Source organism: Panthera leo, chromosome D3 (genome assembly GCF_018350215.1).
Source record: "Panthera leo isolate Ple1 chromosome D3, P.leo_Ple1_pat1.1, whole genome shotgun sequence".
NCBI classification, from domain to species: domain Eukaryota; kingdom Metazoa; phylum Chordata; class Mammalia; order Carnivora; family Felidae; genus Panthera; species Panthera leo.
The window spans coordinates 91,612,465-91,631,113 of NC_056690.1; the positions used below are offsets into that span (position 1 = coordinate 91,612,465).

An 18,649-nucleotide genomic window follows, 5' to 3' on the forward strand; every position below is an offset into this window, starting at 1 on the left:
TAGCAATCCAAAAGAAATATTTTTCCTAAATATTTTTAAGGGTATAAATTGCCAAAATTGGCTTGAAGAATAAGTCGTTACCTTAAATATACAAATAATTGCAGAAAAGTCTGAAAAGAGATCTAGATCTTTGATTTAAAATGACACTAGATTAGATGGTTTTATGGAGTTGTGTCATTTAAAAAATGTCTTACTTTTTAATTATAGAAGTAAAACTTGCTTAGTTTAAATAAAATAGTTGAACATATGTAAATACATACAATAAAAAGAAAATCTCCTCACTGCCTCCTTTATGCAAATTTCAACCCCCAGCAGTAACCCCGCTGGCCGCAGACCTTACTACAAACAGGTATATGTATGCGTATGTGTGAAGTTTACAAAAAGGAGATCTTAAAACACATATTGGTCTACAGCTTGCTTTTTCCCTTCCACTTGGTGTCATGACATCATTCCATATAAAAATATAACAGAGGCGCAGGATTCAATTATACGGATGTACCATTATATGTTGCAGAATATTTAGAGTCAGCTTTTCCCTTGCTTCAAAGAAATAAACATTTCTAGACAATATTTTAACAACCTGAAGAGACACCTTTCACAGAGACATTGGGGGAGAAGTCTTTCTTTAAAAAAAAAAATGTATATACATATATATATATATATATATAAATATATAATATATAAAAAATATAATATATATAAAAAATGTGTATATATAATATATAATATTGTATATATATAATATATAATATTATATATATATAATATATATATATAATTTATTGTCAAATTGGTTTCCATACAACACCCAGTGCTCACCCCAATAAGTGCCCTCTTTAGTGCCCATCACCCACTTTTCCCTCTCCCCCACCCCCATCAACCCTCAGTTTGTTCTCAGTATTTAAGAGTCTCTTAAGGTTTGCCTCCCTCCCTCTCTGTAACTGTTTACCCCTTCGCTTCCGCCATGGTCTTCTGTTAAGTTTCCCAGGATCCACATATGAGTGAAAACATATGGTATCTGTCTTTCTCTGCCTGACTTATTTCGCTTAGCATAACACTCTCCGGTTCCATCCACATTGCTGCAAATGGCCAGATCTCATTCTTTCTCATTGCCAAGTAGTATTCCATTGTATATATAAACCACATCTTCTTGATCCATTTGTCAGTTGAAGGACATTTGGGCTCTTCCCGTGATTTGGCTATTGTTGAGAGTGCTGCTATAAACATTGGGGTACGAGTGCCCCTATGCTCAGCACTCCTGTATCCCCTGGGTCAATTCCTAGCAGTGTTATTGCTGGGTCATAGGGTAGATCTATTTTTAATTTTTTGAGGAACCTCCACACTGTTTTCTAGAGCGGCTGCACCAGTTTGCATTCCCACCAACGGTGCAGGAGGGTTCTCGCTGGGGGAGAAGTCTTCAAATGAAACAAGAGAACACAGTACGTGTGGGTGTGACAGCATCGCAGAGGACATTGTCAGTTCCAGAGTGATGGAATAATAACGAAAGCTGAGTTTTGAAGTATAAACTTTCCAGGTCGACCTTTTAAAAAAATATGTGAATATTAAAACAAACAAACAAACAAACAAACACACAAACAATTTTGTCCGTAGTAAGGACTGCCAACTGTCAGGGACAGTCGTCAGGACAGACCCGCACTTCCTGTGGAGGGGAACTGGCCAGGCTCTCCCATCAGCTGTGGGCGGCGTTTGTCTAATCCTGGGTGTCCCAGTTTCCCCCACGTAAGTCACTGAAGTGACAATACTTACAACTGCGAATCCAGCTCGTGACCAGCTTGATCCCTTGATGAGGCTGTAGGCAAACTGAAGAAGAAAAGGAGGCAGTTTCCGGGAAGGAGACACTGTGGAGAAGAAAGACAGCAAACGTGGAAAGTCAGAATGAATCTAAGCTCTCCCTGCTTCAACTGCAAGGATCTGTCAGTCCGTCCGTGGGGGGCCGTAAGTAGCACACTCACAGGTTCTAGAAAAGCAAAGGTTCAGACCAGCAAAGAGACGGGTTAATTGGTGTCAGGTTTCTTACACTGTTTTTCCAACGCCCCAGATTTACCACGAGGGGTGAAAAGACTGACGACTGCGGTACGGCTCCTGCTTCAGACCCACATTCTCTTCCTTTGACATTTTATGAGAATCATCTAGAAGTCTGCTTCCTTGCCTCATATTTAAAATGACAGGGTCTTTCCAACAAGTGCGGTGGGACAACTGGATGTGCACATTCAAAAGAATGAAGTTAGGGGCGCCTGGGTGGCTCAGTCGGTTGAGCATCCGGCTTCGGCTCAGGTCATGATCTCAACGGTTTGTGAGTTCGAGCCCCGTGTCGGGCTCTGTGCTGACAGCTCAGAGCCTGGAGCCTGCTTCGGATTCTGTGCCTCCCTCTCTCCCTGCCCCTCCCCTGCTTACGCTCTGTCTCTGTCTCAAAAATAAAATAAACGTTAAAAAAAAAAATTAAAAAAAAAAGAATGAAGTTGGACCCCTTCCTCTCAACATGCCCCAAATTAACTCAAGATGGATCATAGACCCAAATGTACATGCTAACGCTATAAACACTCTGAGAAGGAAATAAGTGGTAAATCGTCATGAATTTGGGTAGGCAGAGCCTTCTTAGATATGACACTGAAAGCAGCAAAGAACACAGATAAATTGGGCCCATTCAAAATGAAAAGCTTTCACGGCTTCAAAGGACATTCTCAAGAAAGTGAAAAGAGCTCCAGAATGTGGGAGAAGATATTTGCAAATCACGCGTCATATCCGATAAGGGACCTGGAATCTGGTAGATACAAAGGATTCTAACAACTCAATAATTTAAAGATAAATAACCCAATTTAATAACTGGCCCAATTGAGGAGGGCACTTGTTGGGAAGAGCGTTGGGTGCTGTATATAGGCGATGAAACACAGGAGTCTACTCCTGTAACCAAGAGCACACTGTATACTCTGTATGTTAGCCAGCTTGACAATAAATTACATTAAAAATAAACGGGCCCCAGGGGCGCCTGGATGGCTCAGTTGGTTAAGCATCCGACTTCAGCTCAGGTCATGATCTCACAGTTTGTGGGTTCGAGCCCCGCATCGGGCTCTGTGCTCCCAGCTCGGAGCCTGGAGCCTGCTTCAGATTCTGTGTCTCCCTCTCTCTCTGCCCCTCCCCTGCTCATTCTCTCTCTCTCTCTCTCAAAAATAAATAATAAAGATTAAAAAAAATTTTTTTAAATAAAATAAAATAAACGGGCCCGGGATCTGACCAGGTATTTCTCCAAGAAGATGCTCAAATGACCGATAAGCACATGAAAAGATAATCAAGATCATGAGACATTAGGGAAATGCAAATCAAAAGCATAGTGAGTTAGATACGGTGTCCCACGCACCAGGAAGGCCAGAATCAAAAGACAGATATTAACAAGTGTGGGCAAGGAGGTGGTGAGGTCCCCATGCACTGTTGTGGGGGGAGGGGGGTAAAACCACGCAGCACTTCGGGGAAATGGGGAGTTCCTCAGAAGGTAGAACTGAGTGATCACGTGACCCAGCCCTCCCATTCCTACATACATAATCAAGAGAAATGAAAAAATACATCCATGCGGAAACTTACACGTGAATGTTTCATAGCAGCGTTATGCGTAACAGCCCAACAGGGAGTGGAAAGAACCAAGTGGAAAAGCCCGCCGAGGGATACCCAAAACATGGTTCACGCACGCAATGGAGCACTGTTCAGCCATAAACAAGGGTGAAGGACTCTTACAGGCACAACGTGGATGAGCGTCAGAGAGCAGTGAAGGGGGCCAGGCACAAAAGACCGCAGACCGTGTGACTCCGTTGACGTGATGTGTCCAGAATAGTAGAATCCACAGACAGAAAGTAGACGAGGGGCTGCCAGGGGTGGGGGTTGTGGGAGGGACTGGGGGGGACCGATGGTTGCGTACGGGGTAATGAAGATGCTCTCGTCCTACATCGATGGGGATGATGGTCGCACGATACCGTGTATGTGCTAAAAGCCATAGTACAGTTTCAATACATGAGTTGTATGGTATGTGAATTATATTTCAGTAAGTCTATTATTTTTTTTTAAAATGACAGGGTCATTACCAATGGTCTTCTCTGTTATGCACAAAAAGGAGATTTAATGGCCTAGAAGGTAACACATCTTCCTAGGTATCGTACTATACTACAAATTATTTTTTCTCAAGTGTTCCCAACTTCCCTGGTCTTCCGGTCATTTAGAGAAGGGTCGATGTCACAGCTGTGATGAATGATACCCTGGCATCTGGAGGAGAGACATGGAAAGAATGGCTTCGTGCCCTGATTCTGCTATGTCTAAGTGTGTGACCTTTGGCAAGTCACTTAACTTCTCTGGGCTTTAGACAGCTCATCTGAAAAATGAGAGGCCAGAACTAAATAAATCCTCCTATGTTAGAGTTTTATGATTCAGATTTAAAATGGCATTTGTAAATATAAGCATAATCATGAAAGCAAAATGTATTGTATTTACTTAGTTTTTATTTTTTTATTTAAAAAAAAAATTTTAATGTTTATCTTGGAGAGAGAGAGAGAGAGACAGAGCACAAGCGGGGGAGGAGCACAGAGAGAGGGAGACACAGAATCTGAAACAGGCTCCAGGCTCTGAGCTGTGAGCACAGAGCCCGACACGGGGCTCGAACTCACAAACCGTTGAGATCATGACCTGAGCCGAAGCCGGATGCTCAACCGACTGAGCCACCCAGGTGGCTCTGTATTTACTTACTTTTTAAATATGCAACAAGGTGAATCCGGGCTGACTTGTAGGGTGGGTGATTGGTGTTTTCCTCGTGTATGCTTCTCAATTCTTTACATGAGCATATTTAATATCCTGGAAGAAAATATTTTTTGAAAAAGCTTTGGATTGCACTGGTTAAAATGTGATAACTTGATTGAAATACAAGTCTGTTAAATCCATAAATACAGATGCAAGAAAGACATTTGTAATTTTCCAGGGACGAGTGGAGATATTTGAAACCCCTTGGTGTTTTTTAAGACGGAATTCTCCTCTACAGAATTAAGTTCTCTTTGTTTAAATGTGTTCTTGGTTTTCAAATTGAATAGAGTCCCTGGCACATACCTGTGGTTCTCATGATGTATGTGCATGTGCTAACTTCATTTACAGACAGCAGGGAGAGACGGGGCCTCTAATGCATCTTTCCCAATAAAAGGGCGTAGTCAGAAAAATACTTAGTCTGATAGTTTCGTATATGAAACTCGGTCACTTACCATAGGTCCGCACGAAGGACAAGACTAAAGCTGTGGTAAAATAATGTATAAGATACACGCAGTCATGTGCTTATGAAGGAAGTAATAAAACAGTGAAGACCGTTTAGTTCAGATTTCCAAACCAGGAAACTGTGATCTACATTAGGCAGAGAGCACGTTAATTCAATGGAAAGGGTTTTCTTTAACTGAACTATTTTTAGTGTGGACAGTCGAAATGATCTATCGCTTTGAGCTTGAAACACAAGTTGTGAGTTTTAAGAAGTAAAAGGCAACACAGTGGAAGGTACAGTATCGTCAAATACGGCAAGCGTCGCAGTGAATGTGGGGGGACATCACACACCTGCCCCCGTGTGCCTCCCTGTGTTTGCTCATTGAGCCTGGGAAACTGAGACGGAGGTCATAGTGGACCTCAGCACACCTTGAGCCATGGGACCACAAGCGGTTTTTCCTCGGGACACAAGCAGCTCCTCGCTACAGGCAGGGGTCCCGGGTGAACGCTGCCCTTGCTTGGTAAGGTGCACAGCGACAGGCAGTCACTACCCTACCGATGCCTTTGTGTTTGCAAATTACTTGGGCAACTCGGAACACAAGAGAGATGGGATTAGGAAATGAAGAAATGCCCACGTGAGGTGGGGCCCCACGGTTTTGCCTGGCTTCTCCGTGGTCTTTGTTATTCAAATATCCTGTTGTGTAAGTACAAAGACAGGAAGTGAGTTCTACAAACCCTTACAACAGCAGCAGTCTTGGGTTTCAGATAAGTAGGTGTGCCTAGTGCTTCGGGAATTGATACATATTTAGGTTTTTTTGTTTGTTTTTTGAAAATGCTGAAAAGTACTACATTTTCTCTGGGCAAAACATCTTTGATATTTCAAAAAAAGCCCTGACATTACTGTGTAAATAGTCTCGTTAATAACCGCCTCTTGGGCCTGTCCCAGACTTTAATTGTTTAGCTTTGCGCTTTATTTGTGTCTCTCTCAAAACACTGCCGTGTGTCTTCAGAGGTGAGAGAGAGGTGGAGCCAGTGAGCAGCACAGAGTAGGCTGTGCGTTGTTTTTGGCCCCGGGGCTGCTGGTTTTCCTGGGGATCAGACCCCCTGGGCGTGTGTGCGGGGAGAGGGACCCCCTTGCTCTGTCACCCGCAGGGCTGGCTTTCTGCAGAAAGGGGGCTGCGGTGGGAGGGTTTCCTCTGCTGCTCAGGGCCCGCTCCTTCCTCTCTCAGGCCCAGAAGCCCAAGAACCCCCATGTGAGCCTTATTCACTACTCTGTTCCCATTTCCGTGCACTGGTTGTATTTTGGATTGCAGAGTTCGGAAGTCTAAACATCTTCCCGCACTGAGGAATACGCAAGGATTTTGGTTCAGACTCCAAGTTAGGAAACACCTACGGAGTTTGTGTGTTCGTAAGAAAAACTGGATGAAATGCAATAAAATGGCGGGTTGTTTTTGGGGGGGTGGGTATGGCTGTTATTCATTTTATCGACACACAGTATTTTAAGTGAGCCTCCCAGGTCGTGGGATTGGGAAGCGGCCCTCCTGATTGTCCCGAATGAAACCTTGAACTGAGAATAGGGAGCGTGGGAGTTTGGGCTTTTCCAGTAGTTTCTGAGCTCTGGACTCCGGGATGGGGAATGAGTTCCCGGCTCGCCTCCGCCCCCTGCCTCCAGTGGGCCCAGAAGACCGCTTCCCCTTTCTGCTCCTCAAATAAGCCTCGGCCTGGCCTCCCTGCTCGGCTTTACCCTCGCGGCCAGCGGGCCGGTGAATGAGTGCCAGTCTCCTGCTTGGACACAGTGAATGTCCTTAAGCCTCAACAAAATGACTAACGCGTCTTTAAAGTTTCTCTTAGAAGGGTCACCACATTCTGAGGAAGTTCAAAGAATATAAAATCGAACGTTCGGGGAAGAAATCGGCTACATTTTGCTCTGGTGTTTTCAGGCTGGCGATGGGCATTTAGCGCATTAATTACGCAAGACCCGCTACATTTTAAAAGTCATTTGAAGATTTGGGGAAGAGATCCAAAGGTACTATTTCAAAACACCATCAGTGCAAGATTCTCGTGGCTGCTTCAGCTTTATTTTCCTTGTACTGTGTTGTTGTTGTTGTTGTTGTCGTTGTTACAGTGTGTGAAAGTTGTTATGTTGAAAGCCATGTGCACATTTATGAACAAATCATTTTAAATAGCTGTTTGCACAAAACTTGAACTTAATAAGCTTAGGGAGAGGGAGCACCGCCCGCCCCTTTCAAGTGGCATTAGGGAAGCCCAGCTTTAAAAGCTTAATAATCAGGCACATATAACGCTCGGTAGGCAGTCTTGTTAGAAACTCCAATTTGGTCCAAAGACAGCTTTTTTAATGTGTTTGATTTGTGATTTCTCAGAAACTGGTAAATGGTTATGGTCACATTGGTTTGTACCGGAATCGCTTGAAAACAGCCTTTGGCTGGCCGTTTTAGGCACCTGAGGGTCTGGGGTTTCTCAAACATTGAAAAAAACAAACCGATGGTCGTTGGGCCCCTGGAAGCCTTATCTTTATTTTATTTCAAGAACGTTGAACTGCAGACGCACATCGCAGCACTGTAATAAGTGTATACTTATCTGTGTACGATATTGTATTTACATGTCTTATTAGATTTTAATAACGTGATCTTCCCGCTGTGATTCTGTGGTGGTTACGGTTTGTTCTAGGAGTCGTACCCTTTGCTTACGTGTGACAACAAATTGATCCTTTAAATATTATTTAATGGCCTTCGGGTTTGATACAGAATCTATTCACGCTCATTCCACGGACTTTGCAACAGGATAGTCTATCCCTGGAACTGTCAGACTCCCCAGGAAATAATAGCTTCTGACATTTGCAGTGTTAAAATATAGGATTAATGATCAGCTTTTAATGTGCAAATTAAGTATTCAGTACAAGAGTCCTTGCCTTTCCTTTTCCCGGTTTTATTTAACCCAGATGCTCTGCTGAATTCAGAAGCATGGGTTTAGTCTCCACCTAACCCAGCTCGGGTCAATGAGCTGCTAACTAGATTTTGGGGGTAAAATGGGAAATTACAAGACAGACTCCTTGGAAAAGTGGCATATTTCTAGCTCCACTGAAATGCCGTCAAGACCTCAGAGAAGTTAATGATTAACTGTAAAAACCGCAAGGCCCAAATCTCAGTCCCCAAAGTACAAAAGCTGACACTCAGCTAAGCACTGCACGGCCTTCCTCGCCGTGGGGCCCCAGCCACCTGACGTGGGAGCGGAGGGCAAGTCCACGGCTTCCGTGTTCTGTAAGAAACGGTTCTCTCCCCTTGTCCTGGGTCAAAGTGGAAAAGAGGCTTTCTCTCCCCTGAAAACCTCGGCATTGTCGCTGGCTTTCCTTAAGCCTTAATAACATTCTTCTTCGTCAGCCGATCCTAACAATTCCATAGAGTGTTCACTCATGGTTACCTATTAAAAGACGAGTTATATGCACTAAATTATATGGTTAAAAACTATCACCTATTTTTGTAAGTGGGAAAAACCATTTTAGACTAGAACGCTAAAAGGAGCTGTGTGTCTGTTGTCTCCGCCACAAGAGGCGACATTCATTTTGCGAAGGGTACTTGCATGGCAGTGACGTTTCACTGCTGATACCTCTGCTAAACGAAGTCCCTTTCTTTCTTGAAGAAAAGATTATTTGCCATTTTCAAACCATCTCCTTCTGCCTTTCGGTGGGCTCTTCGTTTCTTTAGCTGATCTTTTAGAAAGTTTATTTATTTTTGAGACACAGAGAGAGAGAGAGAGAGAGAGAGCGTGAGTGGGGGAGGGGCAGAGAGAGGGAGAGAGGGAAAGAGAGAGCACGTGAGCAGGGTGGGGGTGGGGGAGGGTCAGAGAGAGAGAGGGAGACACAGCATCCGAAACAGGCCCCAGGCTCCGAGCTGTCAGCACAGAGCCCGGATGCGGGGCTCGAACTCGCGAACTGTGAGATCGTGACCTGAGCTGAAGTCGGAGGCTTAACCGACTGAGCCCCCGGGCGCCCCTTAGCTGATTTATTTGTTATCATGTGCACCAGCGACTGGCAAGGCTTTCTCTGTCATCGCTGCGTTGTTTGAAATGACGTGTGTGGCCTGGTAACGTGGATTCACGGGGCACTCCCACGTTCCACACCAAGGACAGTGGCGCCCAGGAGCCTTTCCCGGCCGCACGCAGTAGCTCACCCCACATTTGCCGCCAGCAGAGTCTTGGGGTCACTCTTTAAATCAAGGTCTCCGGGCGAACCGGAGAAGTACAGTTCCAGGACCGGGAGCTTCGGTCATAACAAAGTGCCTCTAAATGGCTCCCAGGCTCCCTCTTCGTTACCTCAGTAACAACACCAATTTAAATGGACACAACTGATTTCTAAGAATTCCAAGCAATATATTGTTGATGGCCTTTGAGACACATAAGCCATAGATAAGCTAATCTTAACTGATTCTCTTTCCGGGACATTTGGATATGCGGCCGCGAGAGGCAGAGGTTTACAGAGCATGGTTTTAAATTAGCACGGCATTCACTGACACTGGATTATTAACACTAATACACATGTGCACCTTGAACAAGGCCCTTGATCTTAACCAGCGAAAACCCGAGCCCGTTCCTGAACAGAGACTAAACTCTGTTTGTAATGAACATTCAGCCAGAGTCCCATGTGTGCTGGTTAATGGGGCAGGGAGTCTGGGGGCAAGTGGGTTCAGCAAAGGGGCTGGTGAATCCCATGGCGTATTAAAGGCCGCCTTTCTTTTCAGTGTTGCGAGACCGACGGCCTTTCGTGTTGAATCAAGACGCCTTCCACTCACAGAAGTGCTTCTGACCTAAGTGGAAATTGAATTCAGGCCCAGCAGCAGGTAAGAGTGCCTGGTCCGGGGCGTGGGGAGTCTTAGGGGGTTCTTTCTCCAGGGGTTTTGAAAGCAAAGTTGCCCTTCGGAGAGCACGACGCGGTGAACGCTGATGTGACAGACCGAGCCCGGGAGGCCACATCACAAACACACGCCAGCCAGAAATCCTTATTAATGTCACTGAGATCACTTCAAATTTATGGTATCGACAGCGATGCGAATAATGATCGCACAAGGGCCGTAATGACAGGACCTGGCAAAGAGGGTCTGTTTTCTTCATCTGGATTTTTATTTTCTGTAATACGTGAGAAAACCGAATCGAGGGATGGGCTTTCGTGGTTGCCAGGAAACAGGTGTTTACGTTGTGAAGATAAGTGTTTGTCAAATATCAGTCATTTCAACCACCCTTTGGGCATCTTCCGCTCCGCAGAGGTGCCCGCTGATAATGGCCGGCACTGGTATTATGATCTGCCAGCAACATCACCCAGAGAAGTTTCTGGCGAGGGTTCCTTTCTGTCGCATATAGATGTCCAGGCCTCTGTCAACTCTGCACCAGCCAAAGCCCTGAAACGATTTGGGGGAAGTCAATATTCCAAGAAAGGCTTTTCCTCAGAAGAAAACCCGGTTTCACACCTGGGTTGAGGATCTCTGTCAGGACGAGCCCTCTCGGTCTTTCCACCGAGAGGGAGACGCTTGCCAGAAAAAGCGAATTAACTGTGTTAAGCTTCGAAAAGGAAAATTAAGCTGGCTTTAGCATTTTTTCAACCTGTTTTCTGTTACCTGGTAACACCTTTTAAGGGAAGTTAAAAACACTGTAGTTCTTCAAAACCTAAGTGGAAAATTGGGGTAGAAACTATCTTCAGCCATGGAACAACTGCTGTCTCAGAAAGTCTCTAACGCCCATAATTCTATTGAATAAATGCCAAGAAACACCCAGCAATTGTCAAGATTAACTGGTAAATCAATCCCGTTTTGAAAAATCACTGAAACGCCTGATGCCAGGCATCTGACCCTCTCCTACCCAATGTGTTGCTGATGTGGGGTTGTCCACACGGCCTTGGGGTCCCCAAACCTTAAGTCAAATAGGACTACAAGCTGATTAGCGCCCAGCAGGATGCACACCAGTGACAGGAAAGTGACAATCTGCACAGAATTCACTTACGCTTCACGAGAACAGAGACTGAGAGGCGTGCCCTGACCACTGGGCAGGAAAGACAGGGATCATGTCCCCACTAGCCTCAGATGTCAACTACGATCAGCTTCTAGTTTCCAAAGTAACAAAATAAATGATTAATTAACACTTAGACGTCACCATGTACTTTTCGCATTTAGAAATCTGCGTAGCTGGCCGATCCGAAACACCGTTAAGGACATCTTTCAATGGCAATGTCCAGGTACCGCCTTCTCAAATATTTATCGTCTTCCAAGCTTTTCATGTCCCTTAGAGACTGGTCAGCGGTCCTTTAACCAGCATCAAATACATCATGAGAAAAGAAACAAAAACAAAAGACACAAATGAGACCGAGAAAAGCAGAACTTAGAAGCTGTCTGTCTGTCTGATTCTCGGACGGTTGCCTAGGCGGTTTTATTATTTTAGAAACCACACGAAAGAACTGTGTATTAGTTAACTTATTCATTCTGGAGAGAAACGGCCCCAGCCAGTGGCTGTCTCACGGCGTCAGGGAAGGCCGGGTCATCATTCCCCCGCACAGGACGGCGGGGAGCAGGCTGTCCGCGCAGAGCCAGGGGCTTCTCCTGGGGTCCTCACTGGTGGGTTCTCGGTGCCTCTCTCGGCTGCTTTATTCACCAAGAAGAGCGCGATGTGGGGTCGAGGCAGTGACGTTGTCCCAGTAGGAGCACGAAACCTTCCACATTTCCACCGCCCAGAGCTCCGCGTGGGCTGGCTCGGAGCCGAAAGCCGAGTGGCCCCGCAGGGTGACGTGTCTGCGGAGGGACAGCGCGCCTGCCCCCGGAGTGCGTGTGTGCACCTGCAGCCTCACTGCGGGCAGCGACGGGGAGCCCTGCCCCGCCCGGCACCCTGGCACCAGGATCGTGTGTTCGGCTGGCGTCCTAGCCTTACCTAGCCGGACTTTCCCCGGGCCCGGCTGCCCGCTGCATCACCATAGCAATGGACAAACACGGTGAGAGTCGCAGGGCCCCGCAGCTGCGGAAACCCTGCCCTCCTGGCCGCCCCGCGGGAGGGGCCGGGCTAATTTCCATGCGGCGTTTGGGGATGTTGGGATTCAGAGATCAAAGAAGGTCAAAAGGGGGCCGTTGGAATGGCAGATATTTATTGTGTTTAATATAAATACAAACGTGTCCAAGAAGAGAGACTGAAACCTTAACAGGCCTGTGGATGGCGTTTGGTAAATAGAAAAGAACACATCTTGAAAGCAGGCGGCTGGTGAAATTGACTGGCACTGCAGAAGCTGTCGTGATTTAAACTGGGACAAATTAAGACAGCAACAATCTTCACCGACATCGAACATACAAATTAGTTGAAAACCTTGAGGAAGACGTCTAGCTGCACTTTAGAAACGCTTTGGGAAACCTTCTGGCCACAAATGCAAACACAGCCCAGCGCACTTTAGAAATTTCTGGTCGCCCTCCTTAGCTGCGCTCGTATTATTAAGAGTGTTTGTTTCATACCATTAACTGTGCAGTCAAGTTGGAGCCCGTTAAACGGCATTAATTTGACAAATTGTGGGATGGGGGTGTGAGTGCCGGCTGGAGAAAGGGGCTTTGTGTTTCGGGGTCTCCATTAGTGAAACAATAAATAAGGCTATGGTAAAACTGATATGATGGGAAATGACTTCTATTCAGTTAACTCAATTATTAGTGCTAATTGGGGCCAGGTGAAGCATGGATAATTGAAATTCACAGATAATCCAAAAACCTCTATTTAACCAATAACTTCAAACTTCTTCCCCATCAAACCAATTACCAGAGGAGCTAACAAATAGAAAAAATGGATTAAATTGAATTTTGCCTCCCCAAAGATTACCACTATGATGTCTTTCTATTGATTAATCCACAACAAGAGCCAAGGGTTGACTGCATTCAAGAGACTAAATTACAGACAGTCCCCAACAACTGAAAAGGAAAAGGCTACGTCCCAAAGTTGATGACTCCACTACCTGAAGCTCAGAATGCTTTTTCGCAGAGCACCATATTCCTCAGGGGCTCTGAGGCAGCCCCGAGGGGCCAACTGGTGACCTAGTGACACTGGAAATATATTTAGCATCCTAACTCCTTTAATGAATCCCCTCTGAATCCTAAAGCCTTATCCTCCAGCCCCTAAATCTCTCTGAGCCCTAAATCTAAGGGTTTTTTTTAGTTGAGGTAAATTCACATAAGGTTAACCATTGTGAGTTGAGTGTGCACGTCAGTGACATCTAGAACATTCACGAGGCTGTGCGACCACCCGCCTCTATCAACTGTCTCAACATTTTCATCGCCCCCGAGAGAAACCCTTTGGGACCCTCAGCAGCCACTGCCCGTTGTCCCCTCCCCCCAGCCCCTGGCGACCGCAGATCGACTCACTAGAGCTATGGGTTCCCCTGTTCTGGACATTCCATGTCAACGGAATCATGCAACATGTGGTCTTTCGTGTCTGGCTTCTTTCACTGACATAATCTATTTAAGGTTCATCCGTGTGATCGCATGTGTGAGGACGGCCTTCCCTTTTATTGCCAAATGACTCTCCGTGGTCTGGACGGACCACACGTTCTTGACCCACCTGTCAGCTGATGGACGCTTGGGTTGTCTCCATCTCGCGGCCACGTGCAACCGTCACCCCTAAGGTTGCACCCTGACATGCCCTGCCCTCGGAGGAAATGGGAAGTGGAGGGGGAAGGGTGGACAGGAGCTTGGGAAGCAGGGGGGGCCCCGGTGGCAGAGCGTGGGGAGGCTCCTCCCGTGCGCCGGGCCGCGGCACTCCCAGGCGCTGGCATCTGGGGCGGGCGGCGTCCCTCCCACAGGGCTGCCGTCGGCAGGGACATTCCGCTAGAAGCATCGACAGTGAGGGATAATTCGAGACAGCGTCAACCATGGTGGAGAACACAGGGAGACATGGAACCCGTCAGAGAGGGGCACGAGGGAGGCCGGAGGAGGCCCGCTGGGGGCAGGTACCTCCTTCAGATTCGGGTGTCGCTGTTTCCCAAGACAGAGAGCAGAACTGGACTGACCCAGCGAGAAATCTGGCAAGTGTCGTTGGCCTGTTCTCCACTTTTCTGAAAACACAGGCGCCAGGAGAGGTTTCCATAGCAGCTTCCAAATTGGACACAAAACTTCACTCAGCAGGTAATTCTGTTCCCCCAGCACGTGACCTGGGTGTCCCCGTGCCCATCAAACCCACACCTCACGCAAAGTCCCCCTGCCTTAGAGCCCCACGCCTCCGCGCTGGGCCCACCCTCTGCCTCCCTCTGCACCCTGCATCCTTGCCAGGACGGGGGAGGCTGGCCGGCGGCCACAGCACATTCCAGAAGGCCAAATGCAAGGTCTTCCCTGGCTTCCGTGGTGTGCGCTTGGCATTTTTCAACGACTTCTGTTGGCCAATGTTCTTTATGGTAGAACAGGATGAGCTACATCATTTCTGGCTGTGCAATTTGACACCTGTCTGTATGTGTTTTATATATACAAGTGTGTCTAGAGAGAGCGACCTATATGTGCACATGTGTGTGCCCATACGCACAAACGTAATTTTGTGATGACGGTTATATTTATCCCTGTTTGCTTTACTTATTGCATAAACTTCATTATAAATTCAAAAAAGAAAATTGGTCCAAAATCCAATCACACCGGCACATTAACACTGAGTTTTTCATATTTCCTTTCTGTTGTTGTCACAGGACATTGATAGTTTTCCATTTCTCCTTTTCCACGTTCCGTCACTTTTCTTGGCGTTCTGCAGTTGGCGTCCTGCGACTTGGCGTCCTGTACCTTGTAAAAGGTACAGATGGCGGCCGCCATGCTTGCGGGCGCTGAAGGACCCGGTCAAGGTAAGGACGGCCCCTGCTGGGTCTGCTCAGTCCCAGCCAGGCTGCAGGAGGAGTCGGGGGGCAGCGAAGGGGTGCCCCCAGATGTGCGCCTGCCTTTCTCGTGCAGTGGGTCAAGTGCTGTAGATGCCAGGGGCCCGGCTTCCTCATGACAGTGGCCAGGCCGGTGGGGGAGCCCCTGGTGTCCCCTCCATTTTCTTAGTGACACAGTGGGCAAGACCTGTCCCTCTGCCACTGCAGGGACGCCTGTGTTTCTCAAGTGCACAGGGCTGAGTTCCAACTCACTGCCTCCCGGAGCCTCCAGGGTCCCAGACCCCCTTCCGGTCTTACGCGCAGGTCATCCCTGGTTCGCCCTCTGTCAGGACTGGGCAGGACAGTGCGGCGGGACACTTGGGACAAATAGTTAGCAGGCCGATCCTGGAGGGCCTGGCTCCTGCCCTCCTCAGTTACCTGCCTTGCCGTTGGCCCACGCGGACCCTGAGCCAACCGGCCCCTTTCTGAAGCCCAAACCAGGTCCTGGGAGCCGTGGACAAGTCTGTCCCCTGGACAGACTGCAGACCCAATCTCCGCTTCTGGGTGGCCCCAAACGGCCGTAGTCATCCTTTGTTTCTGCTTCTTCGCCCACCTCGCTGAATCTCCGTCAGTCTCCAGAGAAGTCTCCGTGCCTTCCCCAGTTCCACCATCCTGCCCAATGACACGTCTGCAGGTGACACGCTGGCACGTTGTTAACAGGAACAGAGTTGACACCAACTTTTACTCTCCTCTCTCCTCCTCCGAATCACCTGCCTTTCTCTCCCGGCCTTGAGGGGCGGTGCACCCCTCTGCTGCTGAAGTCAGTCTGTCCTGGGTCCTTTTCACCATCATCGTCATCTATGGTCAGGTCATTTCCCACCCACTCAGTTTTTATTCTTCTCTTGGTCAACACGTGTGTCCACATTCTTCCAGCTGGAAAACCGGCCACAAGGACCGGGGAGGGTGTCCCAAAGCCCCTGAGCGCCCGGCGCCTCCTTACCCCGCGATCCGGCTTCGGAGACCACACTACCACGTGAACCGTGTGGCGGACGGACGGCAGGTGCTAAGGAGGAGGTTCACGCAGGAAGTGTGCATGGGTGCGCGGGACGCCCCTCAGAACACATGCGCATGCACCCCGAAGATGACACCCAGGCTGCTGACCCAGGAGCAGCTTCTAGTGCCTTCCTTGTCCCCTCGTCCTTTTCCCATACTTTCCGCGAGCAACACGTGAACACACGGCGATTTTTAGCGAGCACTGAGCTAAGAGCTGTAGTGCGTTGGCTCACTTAACTTTTCCAGCTGCTCTGAGGATTGTCCCCTTAGGACCCCTGTCTTATAGACAAGGGAGCTGATGCTTTGAGCGCCCGAGAGGCCTCCGGAGCCGACCGGCCCCCCCGCAGTGCTCTCACACCTGTGGCTGTGAAGCGGGAGCGGGTCCCCATGGCCAGGGCTGGCGGGACGTACACCCGGAAGAATTGAAGGAGATGGGATGGGCGGCAGCAGAAGGTGGGCGAAGAGCCCTGAGCAGGGAGAGCCCTCACACGGACCCATCACTGGAAGTGGGCGGCGTCTAGGGGGCCTTCGTAAGCTTGCGGGGCAGGTCCCTCCAGGCGAGGCGACTCTGGGAGGCGTCCTCAGCTGTAGGCTGTCACCACCCTGGAGGGGTGAGGGGTGAGGGGCTTCAGTTCCGAGGGGGAGCTGGATGGCCCGCTGTACGCCCACGACAAACACCCATGGACTCTCGAGGACACATTCAAATCTCACTTCCCCCAGGGAGCGTTCCTCAATTACCCTGATCAGGATGGGCCCTAACGACCCCACAAAAATACCTTTTGCCCGCTGGGTGATTACCTTCTCCCTTCCCCCCGTCGGGCCCTGGTGATCTCCAATCTGTCTTCTCTCCTGGACATCGCCTACAAGAAGAACAACGGTACGTGTCCTTCTGTGCCTGGCCTTTCACTAGGCAGAGTTTGTCAAGGTTTGTTAGCATTGCATTTTTGGGTCTCCCCCCAAATTTATGTGTTGAACCCTTAACCCCCGGTGTGATGGTATGAGGAGGTGGGGCACTGGGAGGTGATTGGGTCATGAGGGGGATCGGTGCCCTCATAAACCACGGGGAGCCATGGGATTTCTGTCCGCCTGGGGAGCACACTGCGAGGAGGCATCATCTACAGGCCAGGAAGATGGTCTTCACCAGATCCGGGCTCTGCCGGCACGTCCCTATCAGACTTCCAGCCCCCAGAACTGTGACAGATACGTGTCTGTTTGTTCAAGCTGCCGTGCCTGGGATACTGTGCTAGGGACGCCTGAGTAGATTAAGCAGGTACATCCCGGGAAGCGGTTCGGGACCTGGGAGCAGCTACAGATGCACAGCTACCTTCAGTAGCAAGAGTGATGGTTATCGTATAAAATTCACCATCCAGGAGCACCTGGGTGGCTCCCTCAGTTGAGCGTCCGACTCTTGGTTTTGGCTCAGGCTAGGATCTCGCGGTCCGTGGGTTCGAGCCCCGCGTCGGGCTCTGTGCCGACAGCTCAGAGCCTGGAGCCTGCTTCGGATTCTGTGCCTCCCTCTCTCTCTGTCCCTCCCCCACTCACACACTCTCTCTCTCTCTCTCTCTCTCTCTCTCAAAAATAAATAAACATTAAAAAAATAAAACAAAATTCTTAATCTGTACCTCGGCCATCAAAAGGACAAAGCCCAGATGATACGCTGCATAAAATAATCACCACCCTTGTTGCTGAAGAGAATTGTATGTTCACACCTGCTCCCTGGCCCCACACTGTGCCCTTGGCTGTCAGATCCTTGGCTCTTGGGATCTCTCACCTTGGCTCTTGAGATCATCTCTCCTTGGCTCTTGGGATCTCTCTTGGGATCCCAATATTTTAGGAAAAATATTGAAAAACAGGTAGCAGTAACCATTTCAATATTTTAGTGTATGTATTTCTTTTATTTCAATTGTTTGTTAAGTTTCAAGCGTGCAATATAGTGGTTCCACAGTGTTTCTCAGTGCCGGTCACGATTGGGGTATGCTTAGTCCCCATCACCCATTTCACCCACCATATGTCTTATTTTTAAGGAAATATATACATCCACATGATTTGTCATAAAGTTCAGCTCCCACACATCCTGAGGAATTTTATAGCATCCGAACTCTTTTCGATGCTCATGGGATAAAGCCATCGTCAGCTCGGTCCTATTGTCAAATATCCTTTCTTTCTCTACTACAGGAAATGTGTTTCTTTATAAAAGGTCAGTTGAGGAAAACTCTCACTTATTCTCGTCCTTCTGATGAAATTTTCCAGTTCAGAGTCCGCTGCACCCGCACCAGAATGCCGTATGCTTATTAGCGCATCGAGTACCTTGAGGCTATGATTAGGCACCTGCACCCCGTTTCTTAAAACCTCTGCCTTCAAAAGTTACGGGCAGAAGACAGAGGACCTGCTTCTGTGGCTGAGCTATGTGACTCACTGTGCCCCTGGGCCTTGAGAGAATCTGCACCCATGAATCGGGGATGCGGTTGGTGTTTCTAGAAGGTCACAGGACATGGTTGTTCTTCA

The 18,649-nt window shown here is 48.2% G+C and overlaps 1 long non-coding RNA gene across 2 annotated transcripts; it reads left to right on the top strand.

Moving 5' to 3' along the window:
- Positions 1-6,727: 6,727 nt before the first annotated feature.
- Positions 6,728-17,573, top strand: LOC122203922. Of its 2 annotated transcripts, none has more exons than XR_006195400.1 (5): positions 6,728-7,264; positions 9,993-10,091; positions 14,247-14,384; positions 14,933-15,082; positions 15,583-17,573. It is a non-coding gene; the product is annotated as an uncharacterized LOC122203922 (long non-coding RNA). The 2 variants fall into 2 exon arrangements; XR_006195401.1 differs by having other exon boundaries at positions 14,251-14,384.
- Positions 17,574-18,649: the final 1,076 nt, after the last annotated feature.